We start from the raw sequence: 21,707 nt of genomic DNA, 5'->3' as shown, positions 1-21,707 counted from the left end.
GACTCCTCCCCTCTAATTGGTTGTTTTCCTTCGGGCACAGTGAGATCTTGTTAATGCCATATGAAGCACCAAAAATAGGACCGTGATCTGTTTAAGTCACAGATAATCTGTGTGTCAGGATATAGTGACAATTTGAGCAAATATGCTGAAAATATTTTTTTTGTATCATGATTTAGTTGGGCCTTTCACACCACACAGTACTCTATAGAATATTGGGTGGGGAAAATACTGCAATTCTCACAGGATAAATGGAGATGACACATATAATCAAGATCAGATAGGGCTATATGTAATTTAAAGAAATGCACTTTTTATTTGATATCACCTGTAACTTATATTGACAACAAATGATGCATGTTTTAGACTTCATCAACATGTGGCCCTCATTTTTAGTATCTTTCATCATGGTTATTGTTATTACAGAGCCGATATCACGTCACAATCACAAACAGGTTGATGAGGTCTGCTTAAACATGTGGCGAAACAAATCCCACGTAATAGAGAGCCAATGAACTAAAGCAGCTGTTATGTGTCATTGTGTCATAACACAGCCAGGAAATATTCTGTCCCATGTCTGCGACATTTAGCTGTGAGAACCACACAAAGGTACGACCTGGCTTCCTGGTCTAGTCGACCTCTCTGATGAAATGCTGTCATACAGGATATATGTGAGGCAAAGGGTTCTTGAACCCTCCCGACCTTATTCACATGTGTGTATGCGGTTGGCTGCTCGGTACCGTCAAAAGGTGTCAACAAGTTGACTTTTTAATTCCCCTTGTGCCTTTCCATTGTGTTGGGGTTTTCATATGAGGCAAGCAGCCCCCCGCAAAAGGAGTATCACAGATTTAGTTCCAGTTAGAGAAATATGTGTGCTACACATCTGACTGTTTTTTAGCCATGTGAGCAGCAGGGTGACGGCAATGTCTGTCTGTTGGTTATGTTCGCCACTTTTGTCCAGACTGAAATTCCACATCAAACTAGTATGGATTATGAATCCTACTGGCTTTCGTGATCCCCTAACCTTTCTTCTGGCATTACCAGGTAAAAAATATTTTATTTATGCTCTGAGTTGTACATTTGTGGTTCTCACAGGATCAATCTTGATGATTTTGGAGAGCCACTGACTCTTCCTACTGCACCAACACAAGATTGAAATCTATGAGTGAAACGACCCGCTCAACTAAGGTGGGAAACATGGCAATCATTACACCTGTTAAACATCAGTATATTAGCATTGTCACTGTGAGCATGTAGGCATGCTTATGTTAGCATGTATCTCACAACGGTGCCAAAGCACAGCACAATGGCTCTCGACCATAGGTGTCAAACTCAAGGCCCGCCACGTCATTTTATGTGGCCCGCCACAGCTTGAAAGGCATATGATCATCTTAAAATTAAAGTCTATGCTCCTTTAAAGTCTCCAGTGATCATAGACTACATCTCCCACAATTCATGTCGATTTTGTGACCCGCAAAAGCAGTGTTTCCATATCATTGTTTAACTAAAGAAGTGATTCCATTGAAAAAGATCGACAATTAATCCCATAATGTCCAAGTAGAGAAAGATTGATGCAGAGGGGAGGCCATTTAAAGAAGATGGGAAAGCGAAGACATGTTTTTTTGTCTTCAATGAGACAAACCGGTAAGTCTTCTGCGTTGTGAGGCAGTGTTGGTGATGAAGAGTATAGTTCACGTCGGCATTTTGACACCAAACACAAAGCCAGTACGCTAAATCTAGCCTCCAAGAAAAATATGAAATTGTCCAAGAATTAAAAGGCAGACTGCAATCACAGCAGAATATATTCACAAAAGCTACGGCCAAAAATGCTGCTGCTGTGTAAGCTAGCTTGATATTCTGGCTGAAGAAATCGCACAAGCTTCCTAGCAGTCCACCCTAAAGGTGTGCCCCAGACCACATAAAGATGTGAGCAGGTGTGCTCCAGACCACATAAAGATGTGAGCAGGTGTGCCCCAGACCACATACAGGTATGTGAGCAGGTGTGCCCCAGACCACATACAGGTATGTGAGCAGGTGTGCCCCAGACCACATAAAGATGTGAGCAGGTGTGCCCCAGACCACATAAAGATGTGAGCAGGTGTGCCCCAGACCACATACAGGTATGTGAGCAGGTGTGCTCCAGACCACATACAGGTATGTGAGCAGGTGTGCTCCAGACCACATAAAGGTATGTGAGCAGGTGTGCCCCAGACCACATACTGGTATGTGAGCAGGTGTGCTCCAGACCACATAAAGATGTGAGCAGGTGTCCTCCAGACCACATAAATGTATGTGAGCAGGTGTGCCCCAGACCACATACAGGTATGTGAGCAGGTGTGCTCCAGACCACATAAAGGTATGTGAGCAGGTGTGCCCCAGACCACATACAGGTATGTGGGCAGGTGGGCTCCAGACCACATAAAGATATGAGCAGGTGTGCCCCAGACCACATACAGGTATGTGAGCAGGTGTGCTCCAGACCACATAAAGTGAGCAGGTGTGCCCCAGACCACATACAGGTATGTGAGCAGGTGTGCCCCAGACCACATAAAGGTATGTGAGCAGGTGTGCCCCAGACCACATACAGGTATGTGAGCAGGTGTGCCCTAGACTAGCGGTCCTCACCCCCGGGCGGTTGGTACCGGGTCGCACAGTGAATGAAAAAAATGTTTTATTTTGAAAAAGGACCGGATACATCTGTCTGTGCGTCTGAGCCTTTCACGAGGTCACGAAATACGTCACATCTCAAGAGGTCACGTAATACGTGACCTCTTGAGATGAGACGTATTATTTTTATCGCCCAGACTGTGAAGGCCGGTCCGTGAAAATATTGTCTGACACGAAACCGGTCCGTGGCTCAAAAAAAGTTGGGGACCGCTGAGCTAGACCACTTCTGTCACACATGTTCTTAGCAGCTCACAATTATTTGTTGTACCAGAGTTATGTCCTTCTCAACTGTGACAAAAAAGTTACATTGTATTATATGCCTTTGATACCTTTTAAAGGGCTATACAAATACATTTTATTATTATTATTGTTATTATTATTATTATTATTATTTTATTATTATATAAAAGGAAATATGTCCTTGTGAGACCTATTTGAGAGTTTGCTGTACTAACCAGTGAAGGGTTAATTGTATTGGTTGGTATTCAGACTTTTATCTTTTTTATTTAACTAATCTTGTGAGCTCTGGTTTTAGTTCCCAGTAAATAACCAGATAAGAAAATAAAGCATAAATGGCTAAATTTTCCATGAGCTACAAACCCAGTCACAACAAAGATGTTACCCTCAACCTTTAAGCTATACAAACGTGTCATCCTCCATCGCCCATTCTCAGCTGCATAACATTGACTAAACTATCCACAATTCCTGCCTGTTGTTCTGCGCTCAAAGTTAAGAACAAGAAACATCTTCTTTCTTGTATAACTCCATCACGTCACAGAAACAGTTATAAGATTGGTCTCATCTGTGCCAGGAGGTTACAGAGAGCCGAGCGCAGGGAAATTATTAAAAGATACCTCATCAATCTCATTATGAATGTTATTCAATCCAAGTCTTAGACAACCCTGCGCTCCTCGCACCAAACAGAGGCTCAGTGCGTGCAGGAATGCAACAAGGAGGTCACGGCAAGGAGGACGAGAGAGACAGAACAGGAGGAGGGATGGAAGAACGAGATGAGGAATGATGAGGTGAGAGGGTAGGAGACATAAGGTCTGTCTTGAGAAGGGAGGAAGACTAAGCGAGGAGGTGCCTGAGAAGATATGATGCAAGGGAAACGGGAAAGAGGGCTGGAGATGAGGACATGCAGGATCTAAAGCAAGAAAACATATTTTCTCTGTAACTTCTCTCAATCCCTAGTTCACCTGTTGTTAGTGTTTACAGTGTCAGTTCATTAGGTCAGCAAACACTTGGCTTCCAAGGTGCTCGAATTTAGACGAAATACATAATAATAACAATACACCGATACAAGCAGGTGCTGTTTGGCCATTGCATGTCTGACACAATAACAGTTGTGTTTTATTGTGCTTTATTGTTTCTTGAAAGCACAGAAATGTGCAATTTGCAATGAAATCTCTGCATTAAGCTGGAGGCAAAAACTAAATCAATGGTTAATTGTCGTTTAGAAATTGAGGTTTTTTCTTTATAACCAATGCACTTTGCAGAGTTCCTTGGGATTTCATTTTTGTAACATATGCATTGCCTCAGATACTGCATTATATAAGAATATGCAGCAGCACTGCTTCTGTATTTGATTTTACACCACGTACTAAACACGAAAAACACAGAGGCCATGTCTATGCAGGCATTTACTCACCAGGATCTCATAGTAGGTTGTCATGTGACACACACAGCGAAAGCCAGAGGCTCCAGTGGCAATAAATCCTCCACAGCGTCGCACCTGTCTGCGTATTCTCAATGACGCAGTCCGCCAAATGCAAATAGTGATGAATATCTGCAGGGGTGACCAGTGTAGTCATCTCACTAACACAAGTGTTTATATATGCACATTTTCAAAAGCAATGCATGTTAATAACCTCTGTGTATAATAAGGTCTGTCTTGAGTCTTCGAACATCACATAGACATTTTAACCTACTCACTTAATATTAATTTCAAAGGGAAATAGTCTGACATTGAGTGGGTTGTTTATTTGTTCAACACAGCACACACATGAGCTGCTATGCCTGTCTTTTAAGCATTTACTGCACACTAAATGGCATTGCATCGCTGGAATTTAGTTGTATCGCAGCAGTTAAAAGCACGCAGACAGGAGAAGTCGGTGAAATGTTGGCAACCATGGACCTGCCATCTGGAAGCTATTTACCGAATGAATCTTCTCAGATTGGACCGATAGGAATTTACTAATGCTTTCTTTGAAACTCTGGAATCACATGTCAGAAACAACAACATCAACATTCCCAGAGGGGCATCCAAAACCATCCTCTTGAGTGAGGTAATGCTGGACCCCTTCAAACCTTGTGGTCTTGATATGGCATCTGTTTAATCAGAGATATTCTGGCAGGGCTACTGGTTAAATGTCACAGATACAGTATCTGCCAACCTATCACTCTGTCTCTCACCTTACACTCTGCTGTGCACGTCCACCAAATGCCAACATGAGCAGTTGCCATGACAGCAACTCCCTCCTTTTCTTCCAACCCCAACTCTATTCTGGTCAAAGCATTGCTCGGCCTCTATAACCTTCTCTCTTTCTCGCTCTCTTCTTCACTTTCCAGGTGTCCAAGTATTGAGAAACAAATCCTTATTCCTGTTTCTCTCCATGTTGGTAGCTAATAAGTCTCAGTATTTATGTCCCTGGGTGTTGCCTGCCCTCTGAACCACTTCCCGCTGCTGGCTACTTAAATGGCCTCAAGGAGGCCGCCAGACGAGTGCAAATCCCCAAATAGTACGTAGTACTAAAACCTCATCCTGTGTCGTGTATGAAGGTTATAAAGCAAGATTCTACGCCAAAATCATTGATTCAAATTCAATAAAGAAAGAAAAGAAAATGGAGGTTTCACTCTGCCAGGCAGAGTGACCAGTCACTGGCAGGATAAGGAGGAGAAACCTAAGGGAAAGAACTTTGATGATGGGGAAAGGGTTTGGGTTTCTCTGACGGGAACTGCAGTAGACAGCAGACAGGAAAGGCTGTGATATCTGTGGAATAATTTACCCCACTGATTTACGGCAACTGCTTTTCAAGGTAAACAAGTGTGTTTTGTTTGTCCAAGCCTGGCTGACTGTTAAAGGTCCTCATGGTGACGAGCAGGCAGCACATGTATTCGATTGTGCTGTTATCGGAGGGAGAAAGATGAAGAGTTGTTCTCTTTTCTTACGTGGCATCTCAGTGGTTTTTGTTGCACTTCCTGATTGAGAAATATGGGACAAAATGGCTCGTATCATTGCTTGGCATCAGCAGTAGTGTGTGTGTGCATGATTACTAAGCCTGCAGGCCTTTGACTAGATCTTTTGAGCTGTACTACATCAGTTTATTGGAAACTGAGATGATGTGTATATATGTTCCTGGCAGTAGTGGCACGCCTCTAATAACATTATCATAACAGCCTAATAAATTCATGGATCATATTAAATGGGTCATATTCAGTTTACAGCTGCTGCTATTCATCCACTAATAATACCGCATCGCTTTTCCAATTATTTCACACTGGGTTTGGAATTAAATTATTTTATGCCTGCCCTGTTTTAATTTTTTTTAACAATTTACGGGACTGTACACAAATTACTTGGGTGAGGAAAGGGGCTAGATCATATATTTAACTCTATAACAAAGTAAAGCCTTCTTTAGTGTTATTATTATTTTCTCTGAACCCTACCTTTTAATTATTAGGTTCTACTATCTAAAAGTAATGCAGTCTAATACAATTGTCCTGCAATAAATCCCACCTTCATTAAAGTTATACGTAATGTTCCGTTTCTGCTAAATAGTTTGAGATGTGTTGTATGTATGGACACTTTGGCGGCTGTAATTTGTGGTTATTTAGCCTCATTGTTATAAATGGGTTGGACACAATGATCACCTGCAATACATTCAACAAGTTGATGTGATTTATATGAAGTATGATGGCAGAGTTTTATGACACTCAAGGTTGTCCATGTTTGGAATGAGAGGCAAGATGGGAGCTTCTTCACGCCTGAGGACAGTTTTATCTTCAGAAATGCATCCAACCTGGCTCTGCGCTCTGCTATGTGTGCTCATTTGTACAGATGACACAACAGAACCTGTGAATGCACGACACACAAGGGTGTGTTATCTGAACGTGAAGGGATCAAGTGTGAGAAAGTGTGTGCGCGTTTTCTTGTCACACAGACAATGCTGGGCAGAATTATGACACTAATGAGGAAACAGCGACTTCCTCACACACACACACACACACACACACACACACACCAACACAGATGCACACAATCAGGTGTTTAGAAAGCCCCCTGCAGGCTGTTTTTCTGCAACAGTTCATCCATCTGTCTCTGGGGACAAATGAGTTCCTTTGGCATGACAGGCAAGACAGGGCCTGACCTGCGTCACATACCCCTGCATGAAAACTCTGTTATTACTCCATTCACAACTCATCTATGATGTTGCATGCTGGTTTCACACATTGGGTCTTACACCGTGCTCTACACACAACCATACTGCTAAACATCAGCCTGTTAGCATTGTGATTTTGATCATGTTTGCAAGTTGCTGTTAGCAATTAGCTCAGTACGGCCTCACAGAACAGCTGGCGTGGCTATAGACTCTTGTTCTTGTTAATGGAAGGTTTTAGTGCATAGGATGTTATATAGAAAGTTGTTGAATTTGTGTTCTTCTTTGAATCAATCAGGTTGGGGTTCATTTGTTTTAAGGGCCTCTTCCTTCAAAAGCTGTCTTTGTGAAATGTATTTAACTTAACTGTAGATCAAAGGGGAAATGATGTGTTCATGTTTGACTTCCTTTTTGCAATGAAATCATAGTACAGTATAACTACTTTGTATGCCTCAGTGTAGGCAACAGCTGTGGCCAGAGACATTATGATGGTGTGTTGTCTGTTTACCCTTGTCAACACAATATATCAGGAATGCCTGTAGCTAGGATATTTTCTTAACATTTGACACAAACATCTCCTTATGAAATGTATTGTCTTACAGTGAATATATGAGTTAGTGCTGCTTCTTGTGAACTATGGTTGTCTATTTTTCAGTTAATAAAAAATACAATAAATACATGAGATTGTCACATTACACTGGAATGTGGGACACGCCACTGACAAACATTGTTTGATTTCTTTCTTTAATAACTCAAGATGTTCACTACATTGAATTGTAAGTTTTATTTCATGACCTTCTCCATAAATCTACCATCGATAATTGTGGAAAAATTATTTTACTGCAACCAATCATGGACTCAATATCTTTGCCACAGACTTGTTTTTGGGATAGTAAGACTAGTAAGACCTCTGTCATTTCCCCCTAAACCCATCATTTTGTCTTTAGTTTTATTTTGGGAAGGCCACATCTGCAGCATGGTAGAATAACTCTTGACTTATTGTTTACGTGTGAAAGTTTATTTAGAAGCAAAGGCAGAGGAACTCAAGCGTGATGTTGTTATAACGTCACAAAAGAGAGGAAGGTCGGGGTTGGGGACAGTAAAGCCTGGGACTTGAACACGAGAGATCCTTTTCTACATGATCACCGCTGGTTTCTTCTCACCATAACCGTGATCATATCTTAACCTTAACCAAGTAGCTTTTTTAACCCAAGAAATTATCTTTCATTAACCAAATGCTAGTTGTACCTAAGGCCACCCAAAACCTTTACTACAGCAGTGGCTGCTTAGCAAACAGTTGTATGAATCATTTTAAGCAACAAGCATTCAGGACTTGGCTTTGGGTTTTTTCATAGCAGTAAAATGTATTTGCAGGGGACTGTGACACATGCCTGGGAAAGAAAAAAGACATCATGAGAGAGTTGGCTACCTTCCCTTCGTTTCCATCCTTCCGAGCAACCGCACTGCCTGTCCAAACATTATTATGGCCATCATCTCCAATATGTGTCACACATAGAGAAATACCCGAGAAACGCTTCCAGGGTTTAGAAGAAGAGCGAGAACCACGGCCCAGTATTAAACAACAGACATCAAAGTGTCCTCTCTCTCTCTCTCTCTCTCTCTCTATCCATCTCTCTACTTTGACTGTTCTCTGCCAATAACACTGACTCGCTACTTTGAAATGTAATGTGTATGCTTGGCTACTTTGACAAATGCACATCCCACTGTGTATTCACGTCCACAAGTGTGTGTTTGGTGTTTGTGTGCGTGTGTGTGTGTGGTGTGTGGTGTGTGTGTGTGTGTGTATGTGTGTGTGTGTTTACTGAATCCTTGTTTGCCCACCTTGCATCATCAGGTGAAGTTGTGAGCCTACCTGTACGTGATGAGAGCCTGCCATCACTGTGTTTGTGGGTGACATAGCTGTATATTTGCTTTCAGAGTTCAGGTGAGGAATATCACAGCCCTCCTCTAAACCGCCTGCTCTCCCGCTCTGCTCAGATATGACTGTTGTTTATAGGATCTGACTCTTGGAGACAAGGTGACGTCATTAATATTAATTCCTCCCGGTGCGTCTGTATCATACAGGTTGTCTGTAAATGTGTAACAGTGTGAGCACGTCTCATTGTCAGTCCTCTTACTCACAGCTTACTGTCGGCCATATCAACAGTGGAGAGAAAGAAAGTTTGTTTTACTTGTTCTGTTTCTGAAAATCTGATTTAAACTTGATAATTCAATCTCACCGTGGAGCTTGTCTAATCTTTCTGCTATTAGTTTAACTTTTAGGACCTCATGATTGGAATAAGAGCTATTGAAGTTGTTGAACATGGAAGTGGATTTATGTTAAAGAAAACATCTAATTTACATATGTCTCTTTCCCAATGTAAGTCTATGAGGAACATTATTTGTGTGCCTGGTGGCATTACATGGCATCACATACCAATAAGTTGTTTTAGCTCTTCCTGGAGCTTTGGTTAAAGGGAATTGTGCAAGTAGTGGTTGCTGCTTGCAACTACATGTTTGACTAAAACCAAGTGCTGCTGGCAGAAAAATAGATAAATAAAAGTGTATCTTTACAGATACATTTCACTTTTTTTTTTCAAATCCAAGGATATTCAATTTCTGATCATGTAAAACAGAGAAATTCATCAAATCCTCTAGCTGCAACCAGAGGTTGTTTGTTTTTAGCAATATTTATTTTTTTATTTAGCATCTTTGCTTGAAAAATGGCTAATATGGTTCATCAAACAGTTGCAGATCTATTTTCTGTAGATACAAACATTGATAAAACTACTAATTACTGCTTCTTGAAAGGAAATACCATGTTAAATCTCTTCAACGTCAGTATTGGAGGCAGAGAGATGTAAGACCAATTCAGAAGGGATCGTGCCCAGCATCTTAACAGAGTTTCATCTGTTCGGTGGAAGGAGTGCGTTGGCTAACGCGGAGGAATGTCACCCCTCCCAAAAGGTCTTTGTTTTCCAGCCCTGATATTCACCTGAAAGGGTTATTTAAGTCCTTGTGACCCTCAGAGAAAGAGAGAGAGAGAGAAAGAAAGAGAGAGAGAGAGAGAGAGAGAAAGAGAGATGTGTTGGCATATTTGTACATTGGAAATGTGTTGCATAAGATCTTAGCTCATTACCACATTGTCATGGAAAGGCACGCTTGTATGTCAACCCAACTCCTCCTCTCTTTGTCCTTTGGACTTTCTATTAGTCTTACTCTCATTCGTGGTTTTGGGGATTGCTTGCTTTGCTTTTATTGATTTTGATTGTTGCAGAGAATTATTTGATGTCAATATGCTGATGGTAGAGAATTTGCGTAACCACAGCCTCTATTTACGATTGTTCCATAAGATGAGAAGGTAAAAGAAATGGCCCTGCATTTATGGTCTCTTTCCCCTACCCTTACTCCTGCCCGTTTGCTTCCTGGATTTGGTTGTACTAAACAGTTTCATTCTACAGTAGCACCAATAAATGCTAGAAAAAACTAATGAATGAAAAAAGTTATGAAATGTCTTAGCTCGTTAAGTTGTGGGTAAATTGGTTGCTAGGAAACATCTTTTGTATGACCCAATCAAAAGCCAGTTAACATGAAATTACTGTAGCATCACACGTTAAATTACAAAATCAAAAATGTTATTGGCCCAAATAAAGTATTAACGTTAATTACCAATCCTCGGTTAATAGAGAGTCTTATAAATATCTGTTAGTGATATTCATGCAGTTTAGAATGAGAAGGAAACATTCAATTCCATGTACCTAACCTGCATTATTTGGTTATTTAGTGTTACGTTTGGTAATTGTTTTGTAATTTTTAAGTTAATTGAGGTCTGGGAATTTGTGACATTGCAAAAAAGATGTCCGACAGTGGACAGGAACATGAGCAGCCAGCTGATCATTTAGGTTTTAAACAACCGCATGCGTTAAGAGCGCACTCACTTTTGCTTTTACTTGAAAATCAAGTGTTTGAGATCATCTGGCTAATCATGTTGGCTTGTTAACAACCTGTCTGACTGCTTATGTTTGTTGCCTTGTTGTCTTGGACTTTCTTAGAGCGATGTCGCCGTGTTCCTAGATCTTTCAAATTACTTTGGTGAGTACAAAGTTAGAACCAACTTGTAACAAACTGAAAATATTCCTTTAAAACAATCCGCATGTGTGCATTATATTATTCATGTTGTATTTGTGTGTGAGTGTGTGTGAGTGTGTGTGTGTGTGTGTGCGTGTGTGTGTGTGTGTTGACAGCTGTGTCGACTCAAATAAGATATAGAAATCAGCCAGCATTAGGTCACATTTCACCGCCTCCTCGCCCTCAAACTCTCAGGTGTCAGTCAGGTGCCCTAAGAGGGTTAAAGGGGGTTAAAGGAGGTTTCCATACGGAGTGACTGCTGGTGGGTTTCAGGATAGATGGCACAACCACCCTTCTTCTGGGGTCTCGCTGAACAACGAGAAGAAATTAGTTCCCAAAAAGTCACCTTCACATGTAATGTCTCTTTATCCCCAAAGAGTTTTTAAAAGTCAGACAGATATAGCTTCTATTATGGTAATGGTTGTGGTTTAATTGAAAGTAATCCTGGTGTTGAAACGCATCTAGAAACGACAGGCCTCTGACACGTCTCCTGTGTGAGAAAGAAGCTCCAGTGCCACGTATTTACTCTACACAAAGCTCTCGATACCCGCTGGCACACACTCCCCTTGGCTCCAAGCCAGGGGAGATCCAGAGCTGAGCTTTGGAAAATACCCACTTGCGTGTGTGTGTGTGTGTGTGCGTGTGTGTGTGTGTGGTGGTGTGTGTGTGTGTGTAGACGCCTGATGAAAGGGTTGATTTTTCTTGTTGATTTGGTTTTTTATCAGTTGTTAGAAACATAACTACTCATTTCAAAATAAGATTAGAATCCCTCCCTAAGTTAACTATTTAAGTTATTGATGGAGCTCACTTAAATGTATCAGGTTTGTGATGGTGTCTTTGGGGTAGCTGAGCTCATTTGTTTGTTGCAAGTTGTTTGTTTGTTGCAAATGCTTTATTACGTTCGATGCAACGGCTACCTTGCAAAAAGAAAGTGTGACCTTAAAATAACTCGTCCAACCAATCAACAGTCCAAAACCTCAAAAACATCAAATTCCCCAAAAATAAAGCAAATATTTGTATTCGAGAAGCTGAAATGTGACAAAATGTGTCAATTTGGACTGAAACAGTTATTCACGAAAAGTAGCTTCTGGTTAATTACTTTTTAGCTGAAAAATAGTGTCTATGTGTTTGAGTGTGTTCATTTGTAGGCACTGAAAATAAATCAAACAGTGCCACCAACACACACGCCACTTCACACAAAAGCAGTGTCACTTCCCTCTTTCAGTAAAAGAGAATTGCTCTTCATAGAAGAGGGTTTAATTGATTTAATTTTGGTTTGTCCGCTTCCTTTTTTTACTTTACAAAAACATATGCTTCCTGCTAATCGGATCTTTTTCCCTTGGATCAGTAGGAGTTTAAAAGGTCTGCACCAAAGTCATATTTCAGTCTCTGTTCGTAACTATACAACACATTTCCTTTGTGACGATTGAAGGGCTAATGAGTACCACGTGGTGTCTAATTTTTCAGCCTGACATGACTCCGTTCCAGTTGTTGTTGTTTTAGTTTGTCCAAATCCAGGTCGGGTTTTAGCTGAGGCCTGCCACAGAGAGAGAGTGCAGGTTCAGAAAGCTGGAAGCATGCAATCTGCAAGTATTTGAATTATGCCATTGACGTCAGCACAGTCATAAAGTAGACGGCTGCCCTTCCCCTGAAGTGTTCCCTTGCTAGCAGGCCTGTTCAGCTCAGCGCAGATGGATTCAAACGCTCTCTGCTTCACAGACCGGCTCTTTTGTCTGGGTATTTGGGAAGCATTTGGACCCCCCCCCCCCCCCCCCCCCTCCCCTGCTCCCCTTCCCCGCCAAAAAACACCACAGGACAGAAAGCCGTCTTTCAACAATAAAATACCCCCACTTCAATTAAAATCCTCCTCATTATTATCAACAAAGACCCAAAAAATGAAAACTGTGGTTTGGTTATCATTACTAATGTGACTGATTTTTTTGGCAGAGGCAGGATCCAGATATTTTATATTATGAAACTGATGTTAGACCGTGAACACCACAGGCCTATTTAGATGTTACTTTGGGGAAACTTGTATTTTATCTTGATTCAATCAAGAAGTTTCATTTTTCCAATATGGTCAAACACAATCAATCTGGTTTTGCCTGCTCACCAGAGCCAATAGTCTTTATTGGCTTAATTAGATTGTGTTATGTGGTCTGAGTAGCACACACACACACACACACACACACACACACACACACATACACAGATACACTGACAGACTTTGCTTACCCATCATGGACGAGGCATGCTGTTCAAGGACGTTTGAGGTTCGTCTCAGCTGGTCTTCATATTACTAGAGACACTGGTTCTCCGTTGCACGCAAACCCCTTCGTCACAAGCCCTCTGGTGCCTTCCTCGCTCCGCTCATCAATCCTGCTGCCTCCTTCAAGGTCTTCCCACTAAATGCAGTCAAGATAATGTTAATAAGACAGTCATGTTTTTCTTGGCAGCTCAACAACATCAGCTGTAAAAGTGTTGTGTCCAAAATGATTTCTTGCTTGAGCTCAATACAATACAGATATCAAAGCCAAAAAAACAGAGGATTGGGCTTGTTTAGTTGCACATTAGCCCATTGAGGTTGTTTGCTTCCTCATTATTAGACATCAAAACCTGTAAAAGTGATCTTAGCCCTGGTTGAGAAAGGAGAAGCTACTGCACCTTCCATATTATATATATATATATATATATATATATATATATATATATATATATATATATAGTATATATATGGTTTAGCAGCCTAAATACCTGATGTATCTCATTGATAACAACAACGTAGGCCATTCAGTGTAACAAAGGCCAGTGTTATACTCCATCCACAGAGACGTCTCCCTGGGCAAAAGCGATCTGTGCGTCTGTGTCTCGGGATCTTTGACCCATCTTGTGACATGTATGACATTAGAGTAACACGCTGTGTGTCATGGGAACATAATGAGGTAACACACTCCATCTAACTGTCCAGTCGGTCTACTCAGAAATCCTAAAATGAAGTAAGTCATAGGGTGTAGGTTCAGCTTACTTTTGGGAGACTGTATCTTCTCCATGTCAAGTCACCATATTACTTCAGAAACACATTACTAAATAATCCCCACACCTCACCGTGAAGGTAGCAACTATTACATTGGTGTAAAGTATAGTTCCAGACTTGACAGTGATTTTTTTCTTTTATCTTTTTTGTATTTCAATGTTTTGACCACATCAATGAAATTCCTGGCACATTAAAGCAAATATTTCATGTACCACTGTGAGAGTGAGAACATGTGTTTTCTTTGTAATTTAGGTGAATTGATCCTTTACTCTTGGTCTGTTTTGGGCTCTCAGCTTAAATGTCTAAAATGTATATGCAGCAAAGAGGAGAAATCAGTACAAACGAGTTTGACTGATTTGTGATCACATTTTTTCCTCTGACTTTGAAGCTGAGTTGGGTCCAGCTGCAGCAGCTCCATGTTGGCCCATTAGGACTTTGCTGAAGTTGTCCTGAGGGTTTTAGAGACCCCTCTTCATCAGATCCACCCCCGCACCAACAGTAATCCTCTGTGATCGTAAACTAGAGACAGCACTTTGAAACCTAAAGAGAAGAAAAAAAGCATCAACAACAGCGACAGAAGTTTGGCTGACTGGGTTCATGGCTTCTCTGATCTATGCTAATCAACCCAAGGGGCAAATGCCAGTCAGCAGGACAATGAGTTCCATTCAGCCAAGTCGGTACTGTTGCTCCCAATGTGGGAGTTCAACTCAGGTAACACAGACAAAGCCTGGTCTGTTGCTCTGTGTTTGTGCGTATGAGTGTATACATGTTTGAGCGTATAGAAGCGGAGAGAGCGAGAGAGCGAGAGAGCAAGACACTGTGGTGAGAAGGAGCCAAAGGTGGGAAAGGAATATGTGAGAGTTTATGAGCGCAGGAGTCAAAACAGATGGAGAGAGTGCAGCTCAAGGACATAACAGTGTTACACTCACAAGTCCACAGAGTTGCTGATAGGAAAGACAAACAGCCTCATTGACGTCTGTCTGTGTTATCAGAGAGAGATGTAGAAACAAAACATTTGGGATACCTACGCCAGAAGATGACGAGCAGTCAGATAACAGTAAATACTGTATGTAAGACTGATGCAGACGCCTCTGAGACCCTTCAGACTCCTGTCTCTGAGCTCACATCAGTCCGTACATTATGCTCCTCACAGTCACCTCCTACATGCATAAATCATCTCTCTGTGTTTAAATACATTGTACGTGTGTGAATGATGAGTTTGTGTGTCAGAAGTATCCATGGTCTAATATGCAATGAATGACCTGTTGGGGAAAAAGGAATCGTTTTTCTTTTCTCCAGTTAAGCCAAATAAAACCAGATAAGCAGAGATCATAATAAACATTTTGACACAAAAGGCCTCCGTGTGACTGAAGCCCCATTTGGACTGGATAAATATACTAGTATGTATTAAAATATTTCCCGTGCTCCCATCATTTAATATGCCGTTTTAGCCATTGCAGAATTACAACGAGAGTTGTTCCATAGAAGTCAAATTCTTTGAAATCAGATGAATGTGGTTATTGGTGCAAAAATAATTAGTCAATGGACACAAAATGAATAAGGAACTATTTTGATAATAAATTAATTGTTTGTCATGTTTTTTAAGCAAAAATGCCATGATTCAATCATTAGAGGTTTCTTCATTCAGTGTTTTATTTCATTGTAAACTTTTTTTTACTGTTGGTAAGGCAAATCCTTTGGCTTTAGGAAACTGCTTTTTTACTGTTTTCTGACATTTTACAGAAACAGACAATTTATAAATTGAGAAAATAAATAATTGATAATGAGATTAAGCACTATTTACATATATAGCATATATAGTTACCGCCTTATTGTGTGCACACAAATGGAAAGACAGCTTAAACGTAATGGTCTGTGTTGATGGAACTTAAATAAATAAATACAACAGCCTCCTGGGACTGAAATGATTACAAGGGGAGAAAAATCCCACACATATGCATTTCAGGCCGAATAAAAATCACAGATGAACACATGACGTACCCGAACCTCCTGTTCAATGGGGCTTGGGAGTCACATCCAAAATGATGTGTGCTTCTTAATTATCATGAACTCCTGTACTATTTTAAACAACATTTTCAAAACCTGAGAACTTTCATTCAGTTTGATTAACACAGCTGTTTTTCCAAGGATTCTGCAAGCTTTCCGTGTTGCTTTTGCGCTGAGTTCTGTAGTAAATCGGACAGGAATGTGTACATGTGTACAGTGCAGCATGTTATGGAAAATGCAGGGAACATTGTGTCGAGAAAAGAGCCAGCAGGAACCATAAGGGGGTCTGACATGCACATCAGCACACATGTATGGATTTGACATGTAACCCAGTCAAAGGTCAGAAACGACTTTATTACAGTTTAAATACAAGCAGAAGAGCCTCAAGTCACAAGTGACATGAATGTGCTCCTTTTAAAACTTCAAACAGAGCCAGGCTAGCTGTTTCCAGTCATTATGCTAAGCTAAGCTAACTAATATCATTGAACTTTCAGCAACATGAAAGCAAATGTGTGTATTTTCCCACATGTCAAACTGTTCTTATACTCAGATAACCTCCTTTTGAGTTTGGTGACATCCAAGGGCGACTAGGCCAAGGTGACATCTTATAAAGTTGTAGACAAAAGAATACAAACTCAGTCAAAACAATAGTAAAACACACATCAATACTGGAAAGGTTGAGAAGAGCTAAGAGTAGAGATATCAGCTTCCTCAATTTAATTTCCCTCAGCACACTATTCAAGTCTCTGCAGCAGAAAACATGCAAGCTGTCAATATACAAACTTGTAGCTGTGACTCACCGAGACACGTATGAAAACCTGAAGCAGTTCTGCTTTAGCCTAATTGCCTCATTACAACACATCAGAATTCTAAATCTGCGAGTCAGCGTCTAACATGTGTCACAGTGCTGCTTCTGGACAACCACCACATGAAAATGGCACCAGTATGTTTTACCAATACCGCATCCCAGAGCGATACATTTACCCGTCATGGCTCCACTAAAGCTGCAAATTCATAAGCGGTGAAGCATGAGTGAATCCTCCATTGCAACAAAACGACATAACGTCCATTATTTATAATTCACAACCACAGAGCAACACAATCCTAATAGCATCTATTGAGACATTATTTGTAATCCGCCTCCCTGTAAATCAGATAAATGAGCTCTAATAAAACACAGAGACATGATGTCATTTCTTCTCAGAACCCAATTTACAGGAATGTTTCAATCAACGTTTTGGGGCCACAAAACACGCTCTTAAAACCACAAACTGCTCCACCACCCTTCTACCCTCTTTTCGCAATACTTCAAGTCAGTCGTGGATTTAGCAATGCTGTACATGTGAAGTCATAATTTGGCTTGAAAGATATGAAAAAGCAGCGGTACAACAGCCCCCCTCGCCATACCATCTCTGATCTTTGATCGGAAGTGTTGTGTAACGGTGCAGAGAGTTTCAGATCAGCCTGTTGTCTCTTGTAAAGTAATATATGTCATAAAAGAATGGCTCATCCTCTGACTCTCTTATTCAGGAACCTGGCACCACTGCCGATCGGCCTACGTCAAAGTCTGGTTTCCCTTTCTGTGTTTTTGGTGTTTGAGCCACTTCCTGTGAAATATGCCAGCTCACCCTTCACAACACATTAACATCATGAATGCTTACTCGATAAATTAAAGGCATAAATTAGTATGAAAGGATGACATCTTATCTTGTTCGCAATGTCATCTTTATTTTGGCTGCTGATAATGAGCTGCAGCCCTCCAACTCTGCTGCAGCTAGCATCACAACACAGGCAGGAAACTGACGAGTCCCACGAGAGGATGACAGATGCAGCTGTCTCACACACAAACACACACACACACACACACACACACACTGGACTAGGTTTTGGGTGTGTGTGCGTACACCTGCTTCTGCAAAAAAGAAGTCATCTCACATAAAGTCGTGCCTTAATGTATTGACAGAGCAACAGACATTTAGAAAGTTTCTATCACTGAAATAATACAGATATTGGAGGAGTTTTATTAAGTAATGAACCACAACATACTACAGATACAATTCCTCAAACTTAAAATCAGAGAAAGAACAACCAATGAATTTGGTGATGGAGACAATAACATGAACACATGTACAATATTTACAGGACAGCTCATTCAATGCATTGGTACGGTCATATTTTGTGTTAAGGTGTTCATGACGTGTGTATATTGTGATCGATCATGTTTTTTAGTCCACCTCTATCAGAAAACATCTACAAATTTGATAATGTTATTACGAAAGGGTTTCAGCTGACAATTGTGCTTAATTGTCAACAATGTGTTGTTGTTTGGTCTGTTTTATCTTTTGCTGTTATCAGTAGTAATGTTAACTATGTGTTGAAAATACTGTATCTTATCATTCGGCTTAAACTGAACTGAGTATTGAATCTGGAGAGAGAACTGACCTCATATCCTCGTACTGCTGCCTCTGCAGCCTGTTTGCCTCCCTTAGCTAGAAAGTGTTTGGCATTCATATTTCAGTTAATGTTGGTCCACTGGTGAGTCTGACTGGATTGTACATGTGTATCTGTGTGTTTTCATTTCTGCTGCTGTGGGACAGACATTCTAAGATCTAAGCGCCGATCAGAAAGGTCCTTGTGTCAGGGTGGAGGCAGTGGAAATCCCCTCTGACATTATTGTGGCGCTAGTGTGTGTGTGTGTGTGTGTGTGTGTGTGTGTGTTGGCCTTTGAAAGCTGTTTCCCTTGGTCAATCTGAGCGGACTTCTGTAACTTAAGTAATTAATGGTATGCAGCTAACAAGCATGATTATTCTGTTAAAATGGGTGAAAATATAAAACATGTATTTGTTGGTTAAAATCAGGGAATTTGAACTCTATATACACCATTCTTTTTGACTAGTTTGGCTAGAAAACAAGGCAGAAATCCTTCATTATGGTTTCCAGCAGCACACTCTAATGATTCTTGGAAAGTTTGAGACTAATCCTTTTAGAGAGTATCGCCCTTTACAGGCATTTCTATTGTTTCAATAGATCTCGTCTACTCAACTACGTTCGAATTGTTGTGGGATTGAACCATCATTCAATTACCTTTAAGGTTAACTCAGAAACATTGAAGCCAGTTAATGTCTTGCAATGATTTTGTTGGACTCATCTGTCTTTTATCTGCAGAATAAAAACAGAGACTGAGTTGTGTTTATTCTCTGGTCATTTATAGTCCATTGAACCTCTGCACCTCTGAAGGGAGGTATTTAAAGCATTGACTTGATTAGATTTGATCATAATAGTATTGAGAAATAACCGAGAGTCAATGTCCAATGACTCCATGCTTCGCACATTAATCTTTGTTTTTTATTTGACTGGTGGGAAACTGTACTGGAGTGAAGACTATAACTGTTATTGTCTTTGTTTGCTCGCTAGGCAGGGGTCAGAGAACGACTGTTTCAAGTGCCATAGTTAAGATTAGTGCATCTGGCACCTACCTAGATGTGGGACCCACAAGAAGTTGGCCTTGTGACAAGTTTTAGGTTCTGACTCACGAAACCAGATTTTACAGCACTGTATCCATTTTTGGATACAGTGTCAAGTCATGAACGTGGTTAAGAGCTCAAGTAATACATCTAGCAATTGAGTTTTGTCCCTGAATGCAGCCTCACCGTCACATACACAAACACACATCATGCCAAACCATTTTTTTGTTGGTCACATCAGCAGCCTGTTGCCCTGAGCTACGAAAGTGCAGTCGACTGTATTATCGGGCTTTCACAAAGCATAGTCTTTATTTATATAAATATTCCTCTCTAACTTCACTATCAGAGTCATACTCATCTTTGACGCGCTGTGAGAGAAACTCCCCCACTTTACGCAATAATAATTCTTACGCTTTTCATCATAAGTATAGAATAACAATCCTCATCATTTACACAGAAATTACAAAAAACTAAAAGTGTTGTGAGAATGACTTTTTACCATTATGGCATATAAAGATAATAGCTTCATGAATCCATGAACATATCCAGACGGTAGCTAAGACCATACATGTTACTTTCTGTCCGAGCAGAGTTTAAAAGTTCAAATGAAAGTACTATTAGAAGAAAAAAGGACCTTTCTATGCTCTTCAGAAACACAAACCACCTCAAACGTGTTGAGAATACAGGGAAGAAACATCTCAATTGAGTGTAAGCTGTTTCGACATCAGAAGCTTGCTAGTTAAACTAAACACGCACACTCACACACACACACACATTCCCTCTCTTGAAGTAAGGCTGTGGGCAGAGCGCCAGGTGCCTCTCATGTTTGGGAGAGCAAACAGGCTCATGTCTTTGATGGCGAGGAGATCAGAGCAGGGGACACATTCTACGTGGCCACGCTAAGGTCGCCACAGTGCGCACCCTGCTGCCATGTTGTGCTCTGCAGCTAGGAGACCCGGAGTATACATAGAGTGTGTGTGTGTGTGTGTATGTGTGTGTGTGTGTGTGTTTTCAGCCCCACTGGCCATCTCATCGCACAGCCTTTGCTCTCCAACCTTGACTTAAAGTTTTAGTTGTCTGAAAAACACAGTTCAACCACAGGAACAGGGTTGGAATATTGACTCTAAATTCACGCAAGAATATTTCAACGGTAGCTACACCACACTCTTGTTTTTCTCTGTATCTGGTCACAGGCACTCTGTAGTGTAAATAGTCCTTTCAATAAGGAGAGACAAGATTTTTTATTAACAGATTATATGTGATGATAAAGTCTTGACAGAGTCTTTGGCGCTTGGACTCCAAGGGAGATTTGTAATGAGGGGCATCTGCCCGGAGCAGCAGCAAGATAAATCCCCCGTTTTTTTGTATGTATACGGCTTTCTTTGCACTGCTAACCAACATTTCGTTGTACTCTGTGCAATGACAATAAAGTTGAATCTGAATCTGAATCTGACAGCCCCAAACAATGACAAGGGAATTATGAGTGAGCATGCGTGAGGAATAGCAGCTGTAAGAGAAATAAACTACAGCCTGAGCATACAAGAGTATAGTCTTCCTGAGTGAACTTACGCTATTATGGAAAAGTCCCTCACTAAATCGAAAATCATGGTTAGTGTAACTTAAGGGGTTCAGACTTTGTAGATGTTATTCTGGCTTGAATACGATGGTTTTAGTAAGATGTGCCAACATTTTTTGTCACACTCCTTTAATTTTATATAAAAGATTTGTTAACATCACCTTTTCACTGATTTCATACATTTTATTGACTAGTGATCGATCAGTTCCTAGAGAAGATAATTTGCAGATTCATCGATAATGAAAAAAAACAGTATTTGCAGTAGTTTTAATACAGTATTACTTAAAAAACAGAGTTACTAAATGTATTTCAAAGAAAAGACAGTGACTGTTGCTAAATGTTACAACAATATTGTTCAGTTCTGGTAAAATAGATACATAAGCTAGTTCCTGTCATTCTGTCTCCGGGCTACATTTGTATCTGTATTGTGGATGGGCCTTTGACCTACTGTGTAC

At 40.6% G+C, this 21,707-nt stretch overlaps 1 protein-coding gene across 2 annotated transcripts in view; it reads left to right on the top strand.

Annotated features, from left to right (window-relative positions):
- The window catches only part of pde4ba (phosphodiesterase 4B, cAMP-specific a), a 101,727-nt gene that overhangs the window by 61,027 nt on the left and 18,993 nt on the right, over positions 1–21,707 (top strand). The window lies entirely within an intron of this gene.

Source organism: Cyclopterus lumpus, chromosome 4, assembly GCF_009769545.1.
Source record: "Cyclopterus lumpus isolate fCycLum1 chromosome 4, fCycLum1.pri, whole genome shotgun sequence".
NCBI lineage: Eukaryota > Metazoa > Chordata > Actinopteri > Perciformes > Cyclopteridae > Cyclopterus > Cyclopterus lumpus.
Note: the sequence above shows the minus strand (reverse complement) of the source record. Positions and strands in the feature narration are given on the sequence as shown.